We start from the raw sequence: 11,224 nt of genomic DNA on the forward strand, positions 1-11,224 counted from the left end.
TGGCCTTTTGGAAAAGGGATGGTGCTACTTTTAGGCCAAAAGGAAGAACTTTCCATTGGAAATGCTGGTTCGGGATACAGAATCCTGTTTTGGATCTGTCTTCAGGATGGATGCCCAACTGCCAAAATCCGGCTTTGAGGTCGAATTTGGAATAGATGTGGGCCTTGGTTAAACCACTGAAGAGAGAGTCTCTAGATGGTAAAGGGAATTTATCATCTTGGAGGAAAAGATTGAGAGGTTGGTAATTGATTACCAGTCTCATTTTCCCTCTGTTTTGCTCGGCACGTTTATTGACATAAAAGGCTTCACAAGCCCATTGTGAGTCGGAAACTTCAATAAGGCCTTGTTGCAAGAGTTCCGAGCATTCCCTTTGAGCTAGAACTAAATGTTCCGGCTTCATTCCCATATGGCTTGCCTTGGTCGGGTTTATGTCTTCATTCTTCTTAAAAGGAAGACGAACAAAGAACTCGGTTTTGCCATAAAGGATGAGGGCACTTTTGAGCAAATTCTGCATGGGATTACTCGAGCAAGATTCCAATAACTTCTGCATAATCGGATCTAGTAGACTCATTTGGATAGAAAAGAGTCTCTGGATATTGACAAATTCGAGAATTGATCTTTATGCCTAAGACCTTTTCCGGGGAATAATACGAAGCTGGGAGATTTGAGTCATAATGTCCCACCCAATTATTAGGTCTTTATTGGGAAGGTTAGATCCAAAAACTTTTGCGTTATGGAGCACTGCAAGGGAAGAACTGGATAGTTACGGGAGTAGTCCGACATTTGTGGAGAAAGTGTCTCCCGATGCAGAATTGAAGTATCGGACGTAGGAGTCCAAAATTCTTCGAGCAGAATTTTGGTGTCAAGAATTGAACAACTTGCTCTGTGTCAATGAGAGCAATGACAAGTGATAGGTTTGGCAAACTTTGAGGTGAGGATTTTGGTGGGAAGTGTGGACAATGAGTTTGGCTTGAAAATATGTCAAAGTTTGGTTACGAGGATGATGGTGATATATGAAAAATATCTTGGACTCGAGTCCGACTCGATTTCACCGGAAGTTTGGTAAGAGGGAATGGCACAAAGAGTTTGTTCGGATGGTTCTTCATCGCGAGAGAATAAGGATTCAATATCATCATTCTCAAGAGAAATACCTATTTCGTTTTCAATATGATGGATAAGATGATTCGACCTTTTCTCGCTTGAGGACAACTTTTGGCAAAATGTCCTTTACGTTGCAAATGTAGCAACGATTCGATTTTTTGTGGCTTGTGCGATCCTTTCTTTTGCGTAGGTATCGCCATTTCTTCTTCTTTCGGAAGTGCTTGGAGCCGTGTTTGGATTTCTTTATCCAAAACTTCTTGTAGTGTTTCTTTTTGCGGGAGGACTTGCCACATGTTCCATCACAGTCTTTTTGGAGCATTTGATCTTCAACTCTTGTCGGGAGCAGGCTTCTTTTAGATGTTTGTCATCTCGTGATGTATGTTTGCACCATTACGCGCTTTAAGCATAATTCTTCTAGACATATGTGGATCTCTTGCTGTATTTCTCCCAAGGGAACATTACAGTATCTGCCTTTGTTTTCCCGAGAATGATCTTTCAACCATCCGGGATAGTTCTTTTGGGATGGAAGTAAGGAAAACATGCTTGATTTGGTTCTGCTCCTACCTGATAAAAGGTTTGAAGCATTACCTTAAAATGCTTATCAAGATGTTTCCTCTGGAGGGAGCAGCATCGCCTTTCGAAAAATTCTCTCTTTTTTATCTCTATGAGATCCCCGGGTTTTCCCACGAAGACATGATATAACAGAGTGATAGCATGGCTGAAAGTGGGTGACATCAGGAAATGAAGCTGGTCTTGTTAAAGAAAGGGATTGCCACCGGTGCTTCGGGCTTCTGTGAATCTTGTAACAAAGTTGTACAATACGTCATTCATATCATGGTTGGTGATAGCACGGGTGTTCATCCAAGCATGGAATTCTTCAAGCCTTAATGGCCACTTTTGATAAGGTATATCATCAATGGTGAAGAATTGCTTTGATCTTTGTGGATACCGATGAGAGGGCTTGCTTGTCGACCTATTTCCGGGTCAGAATAATCGATTCCATATCATCGTCTGGGAGTCACCATGAATATTGATGAGGTAATTGGTGCAATAGGGAGTGTATCAGGCGAAGAGGAGGAAAAGGATGCGAAGATTCTGTTTCATTATCCGAGGATCTGAGGGCTTGTTCTATTGAAAGAAAAGTCTGTTTTTTCAAAGGATCGGGTTGTTGGATAACGAGTCGGGTTTTTACGGGTGCCTAAATCCTTTAGAAAAGATTCTAATGGATTTGAGAGCATCATCTGCTCTGGCCTTTCTCTAATAATGATGGAACTTGATCCCGTAGGTGGTGTTTTTCCTTCCCTTTTCTTTCGTATGGTTTTGAGACGATTTCGCAAATTTGCCATGTCCGGTTCTCTTCGTAAGGTTACATTGGGATAGTGGCGAAAATGGATGTCGTGTGGCGGAGGTAAATATCTGGTTTTGACAGGAGGTGCTAGAGGATCAAATGGTCTGAATTTACCTTCTTCAAGAAGCTGGATTTGGTTCTTGAGCTTTTCTATTTCTGGCTTTGGATTTTCAAGATAATGGTACCCCAGGATGTTGTCCCGATTCCAAGGCATGAAGCCTCTTTTGGAATTCGGTAGAGTATCTTTTTGGTACTTTCATCATATCTTCGGAGATCTTGTTGCACATTTCCAATTTTGGAGTCAATTGCTTTGAAGGCATTGTTACGTACAGCGAGTCTCGATTGCCGATTGAGGACAGCTTCGGCGGGGGGTTTTTTACGTCTTCCATGTTCGTCCACATCAGTGGGAGTAGAGATTTTGGGAATATGTCGATATCTTCCCTGAGAATCAATAAACTCTTCTGGAGATGGGAAAGAGAGTTTAGAACCTTCTTTGACTAGAGGCGGAAAGTCAGCATCCTGGAACATGGCAATAGAAGAAGTAGGTGGTGCTTCTTCTGGAACTTCGAGGGGGTAAGAATGCTTCTTAGCCCACTTAAGGATTGGTTTGTAGAATGGAGACAAGGTTTGCTTTTTCGTGGTGGAGGTGGTGGTGTTTTTGGTGGGTCTTGTAAGACTTGGGATGTAGTACTGGACTCTGGTGATGGCGGTGGTGCATAGGAAACCATGAATTGGTATTTGTCGCTTTCACCAAGAGTATCGATGGATGAATCTCCATCTAAGTATCGTTGGTATAACTTATCCTTTGGCCTTTTCTTCTGAGGCGGAGGTTTTTCAAATGGGTTTACCTCGTCAGGAGAACTTATACAGGAGGAACATTGGCAAAAATGATCCCAAAAACAGTGACCATAATTGTCTTTATAATAATGAACAGGATGTCCATTACCATCAAAGTGCTGAACATGCTTTTTTGGATCTGGCTCGGAAATGGATGGAGGAACACATGGTTCAATCATGAACAGGGTTTGGAAAATAGAAGGACTTTCTTCCTTCTCTTTGCCAAATTTGATGGAAACAGTTCCATCTTTTTTTCTTACGAACTCTGAGTCCGTAGATTGAACGGGTTTGTTGTGTTGATGTAGCTTTTCATAGTTGGTAATCCATGTCTCTGGAAGAAGCTTGGCTAACTTTTCCTTTGGAATCTGTCTGGGAACATGGATGCAGGATGCCTGATCATTTTGCATGGAGATGAACAAGGCATCTTCATTACCATTGTTGAAGTTAAGATCAAGCGCATGGTTTTGCACTCGGTAAACCATCTGGTAATGTAATGTTGCAGCTACAGAGTCAGCAGTTTGAGGGGCTCCAGTGAGTTGAAGTTGGACTTTCATAAAAGAAAGCAACTGAGGATCTGAAAGGGCTATGTTGAAGTTGGGATATAAGGTAACAAAGACGGTCCCCGCATTCAAAGTAGTTTGAACAGTACCAATGCAAGCATGCTGGTATTGTAAAAACCAGTGTCAAGTAATGCTATTCTTGCTACAACCGGTAAACCTTTTCGACCATGGAATGTGAGAGCCGACGAACAGCTCCATAATGGACATGAGTGTATCCTGTTGAGCCCATTGTCCGGGGAATTGGAGGGATTTGAAGAGTAACAAAGTATTCCTTTTCGGTGGCGGGAATAGGATGTTTGGTCGAACTTGGAGGACTGGGACGTACTCCTTTACTTGCTTTGGACTTTGGTGAATTAGCCGGCGGATGGAGCGGATCGGCGAAAATGAAGTGGTTGGCTTTGCAAAAGCGAATAAGGGTTCATGAGGGAAGATGGGTTTCGAGATTTTGGTTTCATCGCTCGAGAGACTTCGTAGAGATAGTCTATCTTTGAAGCATTAGAAACACGGAATTCTCGAGGTGTTGAAGATGAAGCTAAAGGTGCTAGAGTAAATGATGCTTCGTGAATCTGCAGTTCAGACATGATGAGAGGAGATCTTCTCAGCTCTGGATTCACCTCCAAGCGCATGGAATGGATAATGTTACAAACGGAACCATGGCTATGAAAGTCCAACTTCAACTCACCGGAGCCCCTCAAACCGCCGACTTCAGTAGCTGCAACATTACATTACCGGATGGTTTACCGAGTGCAAAACCATGCGCTTGATCTTAACTTCAACAATGGTAATGAAGATGCCTTGTTCATCTCCATGCAAAATGATCGGGCATCCTGCATCCATGTTCCCGACAGATTCCAAAGGAAAAGTTAGCCAAGCTTCTTCCGAGACATGGATTACCAACTATGAAAAGCTACATCAACACAACAAACCCGTTCAATCTACGGACTCGAGTTCGTAAGAAAAAAAAGATGGAACTGTTTCCATCAAATTTGGCAAAGAGAAGGAAGAAAGTCCTTCTATTTTCCAAACCCCGTTCATGATTGAACCATGTGTTCCTCCATCCATTTCCGAGCCGATCCAAAAAAGCATGTTCAGCACTTTGATGGTAATGGACATCCTGTTCATTATTATAAAGACAATTATGGTCACTTGTTTTTGGGATCATTTTTGCCAATGTTCCTCCCGTATAAGTTCTCCCGACGAGGTAAACCCATTTGAAAACCTCCGCCTCGAAGAAAAGGCCAAAGGATAAGTTATACCAACGATACTTAGATGGAGATTCATCCATCGATACTCTTGGTGAAAGCGACAAATACCAATTCATGGTTTCCTATGCACCACCGCCATCACCGAGTCCAAGATTACATCCCAAGTCTTACAAGACCCACCAAAACACCACCACCTCCACCACAGAAAAAGCAAACCTTGTCTCCATTCTACAAACCAATCCTTAAGTGGGCTAAGAAGCATTCTTACCCCTCGAAGTTCCGTAAGAAGCACCACCTACTTCTTCTATTGCCATGTTCCGATGCCGACTTTCCGCCTCTAGTCAAAGAAGGTTCTAAACTCTCTTTCCCATCTCCGAAGAGTTTATTGATTCTCGGGAAGATATCGACATATTCCCAAAATCTCTACTCCCACCGATGTGGACGAACATGGAAGACGAAAAAAACCCCGTCGCCGAAGTCTGTCCTCAACTGGCACCGAGACTCTCGCTTGCACGCAATGCCTTCAAAGCAATTGACTCCAAAATTGGAAATGTGCAACAAGATCTCCGAAGATATGATGAAAGTACCAAAAAGATACTCTACGAATTCCAAAAGAGGCTTCATGCCTTGGAATCGGGACAACATCCGGGGGTACCATTATCTTGAAAATCCAAAGCCGAAATAGAAAAGCTCAAGAACCAAATCCAGCTTCTTGAAGAAGGTAAATTCAGACCATTTGATCCTCTAGCACCTCCCGTCAAAACCGGATATTTACCTCCGCCACCACGTACATCCATTTTCGCCACTATCCCAACGTAACCTTACGAAGAGAACCGGACATGGCAAATTTGCGAAATCGTCTCAAAACCATACGAAAGAAAAGGGGAAGGAAAAAACACCACCTACAGGATCAAGTTCCATCATTATTAGAGAAAGGCCAGAGCAGATGATGCTCTCAAATCCATTAGAATCTTTTCTAAAGGATTTAGGCACCCGAAACCCGACTACGTATCCAACAACCCGATCCTTTGAAAAAACAGACTTTTCTTTCAATAGAACAAGCCCCTCAGATCCTCGGGATAATGAAACAGAATCTTCGATATCATTTTCCTCCTCTTCGCTTGATACACTCCCTATTGCACCAATTACCTCATCAATATTCATGGCTGACTCCCCAGACGATGATATGGAATCAGATTATTCTGACCCAGAAATAGGTCAGACAAGCAAGCCCTCTCATCAGGTATCCACAGCATCAAAGCAATTCTTCACCATTGATGATATACCTTATCAAAAGTGGCCATTAAGGCTTGAAGAATTCCATGCTTGGATGAACACCCGTGCTATCACCAACCATGATATGAATGACGTATTGTACAACTTTGTTACAAGATTCACAGGAAGCCCGAAGCACCGGTGGCAATCCCTTTCGAACAAGACCAAACTTTCATTTCGATGTCACCCACTTTCAGCCATGCTATCACTCGTTATATCATGTCTTCGTGGGAAAACCCGGGGATCTCATAGAGATAAAAAAGAGAGAATTTTTCGGGAAGGCGATGCTGCTCCCTCCGGAGGAAACATCTTGATAAGCATTTTAAGGTAATGCTTCAAACCTTTTATCGTAGGAGCAGAACCAAATCTGAAGCATGTTTTCCTTACTTCCATCCCAAAAGAACTATCCCATGGTTGAAAGATCATTCTCGGGAAAACAAAGGCAGATACGAATGTTCCCTTGGGAGAAATACAGCAAGAGATCCACATATGTCTAGAAGAATTATGCTTAAAGCGCGTAATGGTGCAAACATACATCACGATGACAAACATCTAAAAGAAGCCTCGCTCCCCGACAAGAGTTGAAGATCAAATGCTCCAAAAAAGACTGTGATGGAACATGTGGCAAGTCCTCCCGCAAAAGAAACACTACAAGAAGTTTTGGATAAAGAAATCCAAACACGGCTCCAAGCACTTCCGAAAGAAGAAGAAATGGCGATACCTACGCAAAAGAAAGGATCGCACAAGCCACAAAAAATCGAATCGTTGCTACATTTGCAACCGTAAAGGACATTTTGCCAAAAGTTGTCCTCAAGCGAGAAAAGGTCGAATCATCTTATCCATCATATTGAAAACGAAATAGGTATTTCTCTTGAGAATGATGATATTGAATCCTTATTCTCTCGCGATGAAGAACCATCCGAACAAACTCTTTGTGCCATTCCCTCTTACCAAACTTCCGGAAACCGAGTCGGACTCGAGTCCGAAGATATTTTTCATATATCACCATCATCCTCGAACCAAACTTTGACATATTTTCAAGCCAAACTCATTGTCCACACTTCCCAGTCAAAATCCTCACCTCAAAGTTTGCCAAACCTATCACCTGTCATTGCTCTCATTGACACAGAGCAAGTTGTTCAATTCTTGACACCAAAATTCTGCCTCGAAGAATTTTGGACTCCCTACGTCCGATACTTCACCCCGCATCGGAGACACTTTCTCCACAAATGTCGGGACTACTCTCGTAACTATCCGTTCTTCCCGCAGTGCTCCATAACCGCAAAAGTTTTTGGATCTAACCTTCCCAATAAAGACCTAATAATTGGGTGGGACATTATGACTCAAATCTCCCAAACTCAGATTATTCCCGGAAAAGGTCTTAGGCATAAAGATCAATTCTCTGAATTTGTCAATATCCGAGAGACTCTTTTCTATCCAAATGAGTCTACTAGATCCGATTATGCAGAAGTTATTGGAATCTTGCTCGAATCCCATGCAGAATTTGCTCAAAAGTGCCCTCATCCTTTATGGCAAAACCCGAGTTCTTTGTTCGTCTTCCTTTTTTTGAAGAATGAAGACATAAACCCGACCAAGGCAAGCCATATGGGAATGAAGCCGGAACATTTAGTTCTAGCTCAAAGGAATGCTCGGAACTCTTGCAACAAGGCCTTATTGAAGTTTCCGACTCACAATGGGCTTGTGAAGCCTTTTATGTCAATAAACGTGCCGAGCAAAACAGAGGAAAATGAGACCGGTAATCAATTACCAACCTCTCAATCTTTTCCTCCAAGATGATAAATTCCCTTTACCATCTAGAGACTCTCTTTCAGATGGTTTAACCAAGGCCCACATCTATTCCAAATTCGACCTCAAAGCCGGATTTTGGCGCTTGGGCATCCATCCCGAAGACAGATCCAAAACAGATTCTCGTATCCCGAACCAGCATTTCCAATGGAAAGTTCTTCCTTTTGGCCTAAAAGTAGCACCATCCCTTTTCCAAAAGGCCATGTGTCGCATTTTCCAACCAATTCTAGCAAGCGCGGCCGTATACATCGATGATATCCTGCTCTACAGTCCTGATGAGCAGTCACATTGTCAACTCCTTGAGCAGTTTGCAGAAATTATAAAAAAGCATGGTATTATGCTTTCCCAAAGGAAGATGAATATTGCCCAGACAGAAATTGAATTTCTTGGTATGCACCTTAGCAAAGGTACATACTACCCAGGGTCGCATATAGCTCAAGAACTATTGAAGTTTCCTCAGGACAATTTCACAACAAAGCAAGTTCAGCAATTTCTTGGGATAATCAATTATCTTAGGGTCTTTGTCCCAAATATTGCGAAACTTCTGATCCCTTTGCAATCCATGCTAAAGAAGAATTCCCCACCTTGGGGAAAAACTCAGACCAAAGCAGTAGCAGAACTTAAGGAGATTATGCAAAATCTCCCACCATTACAAATACCATCAACAGGCAAAAGAATTCTTCAAACTGACGCCAGTGATGAATACCGGCAGTTGTCCTCTTTGAAGAACTCGATGGTAAGAGACTCCTCTCGTGCCCATAAAAGTGGAAAGTTTTCCCAAGCTGAAATGCATTACCATTCTACTTTCAAAGAAATCTTAGCAATCAAAAATGGAATCAAAAAATTCGAGTTCCACCTCATTGGCCACCATTTTCTGGTAGAATTAGACATGGCATCTTTCCCTCAGATGACCAAGTTTAAACAAAAACAGATTCCAAACTCCCAATTGCTTCGATGGGCTGAATGGTTTTCAAAATATTCCTTCGAAACTAAGCATATTCCTGGAAAGAAGAATGTGCTTGCTGATTTCTTATCAAGACCAAAGGCACCAGCCGAGATCAACATGTATATCAAAAGGCCAGCGTTCCATATGCTCAACCATGGAGTAAAATACAAAATTGAGAACATCAGGGATTTGCAAAGCTGGAAATATCCCCAAGAGATTATTCAACAAATCCAGAACGACAGCCTCACTGAAAATTTGGAGAACCTCATGTGGCAAAGCCATACAGACCTATTCAGGTTCAATGGAGGTTCGATTCTCTATCCTTTTGGGTTAAACATGAATTATCCATTCATTCATCCTCTTATCTGGAAAGAAGATGATTTTCCCCTAACAGCTCAAACGTTATTATGGTACTTAACCAATAAGTACCTAATAGCCTTTGAAATCCCAACCCGGAAGATTCATTGCGAACCTCACAAGGATATTCTTGCTCGGAAGAAACATTGAAAAAGAATGTGATAGAAATCTTTTAGAATTTCTAAATTGGTTCTATCATCCTACATGTTGGAAACAAGACTTGGAAAAAAGAACTGAGATCCATGACACCGAGATCCTCGAAGTCCATACCATCCTATTTTTCCGACGCCCTTGGAATTTTTAAAAATAATGGTAGTATTCTTGATGCACCTCGGAAATAGGAACTACGACTTACAAACCTAATCGAACAGCCGAGAATCCCGGATTCATAAATCTTATCCTAGATCTGTTCGAATTTGTGAACGGAATATCGAGAACTCCAGAGAATCCTATGCCGGAAAACAAAACCATTCCCGAAGACGTTTGGAATAATGCACCCACTACATGGGATCATTATGACCTAGCACCGAGGCTAGGAAGCACCGGGACAATACGAGACAAGCATCATCATCCCAAGAGCCTGAAATGACAAACGAAGACGACATTGTCCAATCCACCCAAGACCCCTATGCACGCTTTGGAGGACCTCTGTCCCAAGACCCCTACGAACAATTCCAAAGCATGGACACATCCTTTTATGCAGAACCATCCAACTGGCCTCAACCAAGGATTGTTAACCTTCAGCAAGATGAAGATACAAACCGGGCTGAAGAAGAAGCATCACATTTGGCTCATGAACAAGCATCCTCATCACGAAGGCTGAATCGATCCTCTCACCAGAAGACCTTGAAGCCCTTGAACAAAAATACGAGGCACATCTCCTAGAAGAAAACTCGGATGATTCGGTTTGCCTACAATGCCCGAGACGGACGAGACCGTTGAGTCCGTACATTTTTCACTTTGTAGCAAATCACTGTTCACTTTTCTTGTAGCACTAGGCTAGGGAAAGTACTCACGCACCGTCTTTGTTCATATGTGTTCGAATAATTCCCTTTCGGTGCCTGTTTGTTCCGGACCCGTGAGCTAGGTCCCTATGAGTGTCCTTGTGACCTCTTATTGCCTATATAAGGCAAGGAGGGTGTAATGTTTGAGCGAGTCCTCAAGTAAAGTGTGTGCTTTGTGAAAATCTCCATGGCTTTCTAAATCCCTTCTCTTCTCCAGCCTGGTAGGATTTCGCAAATTTGCCATGTCTGGTTCTCTTCTGTAAGGTTCTGTTGGGATAGTGGCGAAAATGGATGTCTGTGGTGGCGGAGATTTCTCATGCAATCAGAGTTTTTCAGCAAATTAAATCAGAGAATGGCTAATTTGGCTCGAGAAATTAGTAGGCCCGCTTTTAGTCATGCTTTTGGGACTAAAGTTGGTTCTATTGACAAGTGAAGATGTGAATTGAAGTGTGGTGACATTGGATTAATTTTATGGACTTCAATTTGATTCAATTGGAAGAGAATCGAGTGGAATTGAAGAAGTTGTTGTACAATAATTTTATGTCCCGGCGGAAAATGAAATTGAACCCATTGGAAAAGGTTGTGGAGGATTGGCTGAGTGGAATGTGATGTCATCTTAGGTCATGGTAGTTGGGGCAAATGAAGAAGAAGTTGACAAGTGGAGGGTTGAGATCTAACCCCAAAAAGGTGGGCTATCAACATCATCTTTTTCATTTGAACTTGGAGGAGAGAGAGAGAGGAGAATTGGCCGGTTGAACTAGCAACCCTTCGTCCGACCTTCACCC

This window comes from Eucalyptus grandis, chromosome 6 (assembly GCF_016545825.1).
Source record: "Eucalyptus grandis isolate ANBG69807.140 chromosome 6, ASM1654582v1, whole genome shotgun sequence".
NCBI lineage: Eukaryota > Viridiplantae > Streptophyta > Magnoliopsida > Myrtales > Myrtaceae > Eucalyptus > Eucalyptus grandis.